This window comes from Wasmannia auropunctata, unplaced genomic scaffold, assembly GCF_000956235.1.
Source record: "Wasmannia auropunctata unplaced genomic scaffold, wasmannia.A_1.0 LD320524.1, whole genome shotgun sequence".
NCBI classification, from domain to species: domain Eukaryota; kingdom Metazoa; phylum Arthropoda; class Insecta; order Hymenoptera; family Formicidae; genus Wasmannia; species Wasmannia auropunctata.
Genome location: NW_012042366.1, coordinates 1 through 1,343, shown reverse-complemented (window position 1 = coordinate 1,343; position 1,343 = coordinate 1). Strand labels below are relative to the sequence as shown.

General features: G+C 34.1%; 1 long non-coding RNA gene across 1 annotated transcript; it reads left to right on the top strand.

The window, feature by feature from the left end:
• The first annotated feature begins 6 nt into the window (after nucleotides 1–6).
• LOC105460515 lies at nucleotides 7–744 on the top strand. Its single transcript, XR_975839.1, has 2 exons — nucleotides 7–423; nucleotides 504–744. It is a non-coding gene; the product is annotated as an uncharacterized LOC105460515 (long non-coding RNA).
• Nucleotides 745–1,343: the final 599 nt, after the last annotated feature.

The following is a 1,343-nucleotide window of genomic DNA, read 5'->3' as shown; positions in this document are numbered from 1 at the left end:
TCGTTCACGCTTCCCGCTAAGCGAGATGCCATGAGTCGCGACGCGGAATCCGTTCGTATGATGAAGAGGCCGAAGTCGTGTAGAGGTTTCAATTCGTTGTTTGATATGCCAATCAAGTCATATGGAATTCAGCAATCTATATCCAAAATTGAAAACAACCGTCGAGTGATTATGAAATCACCGGGGGAGACCGGATATCGAATGGTTCGGCTTGAAATTTACGATGTAAACAAGATTACTGGGCTGGAACGGCGACAATGGTGGAAAGTCGCTGAAGTGCGAGCAGAATTTCTCACGTCTTCCGAATCAGATCGTAAGCAACGGTTGACGCAGCAATTGTTGGACGCAGCGGCCGACGATTTGAAGACAATTAATGGAGTTAGGAAAGAGACGATAGATATATTTCTGTAAGAGGGAGAGATGGTTAGTTGCACGAAAATTTGTTTTTTTAAAGGTGTTTTTTTCTGTTAGTATTTCTTTCATCTCTTTTGTTTCTCTTACAGGATGGAGGGAGAACGATAGATCGTGGATGTGAAGATGAGGAAGCTGTCCCAGCAAACCACAGTATATAACTTAGCTGATGTATATGTTATATTACACAAGTGTCATAAATATTACATGTAATATTATTTGTACAGTACATATAATGTACTAACGGTACGGCTATATGTCAGCAACTTTGAATGTATAATTTATGTATTAGATATATATAATTGCAACGTAACATTATATACGTCTTTTTTACATATTTTTATATATTATTACTGTTAAAAAATTAATTTTTTTAAATTTTATTTTTAACATTATTTTTAGAGTTTACTTTGTGTTTACTATTCCGCATATTTTCTATTTTATTAATTACAATTTATATACGCGTTTATAATTTTTGAAAACATTGAGATTTGAACCTAAGATCCCTAGAACTGCAAACTTGTACGCTAACGCTGAGCTAATGATATTTTGTACAAAGGACTTATTTTTTTCATTATATATTCTATATCTCTTGTGTTTAAAGTTTAAACAAATACCAACTTTAACAGCAGCGAGATACGACCGTCTCAACGCTGGTATTTAGCTGAACGCGTTTATTCGCCAATCTTTAAAAATTAATATCTCGTTAACAAATGCAAATTTTGCAAAATGGTAGAGGACTTTTCTGTTTAGTTTAATCTGCTCTAGCAGCTCACAATTTGATACGGTTATCCCTTACCTTGGATGATGCTAATGCCGACAGTACTCCAACTTTCAAGCTTCATAACTCAAGATTTATTTTATAAAAAAATATTTTATTTATGTGTTTTGGAAAGTTCTCAGATCAGCTACGAGAATATGTAATAAAAAAT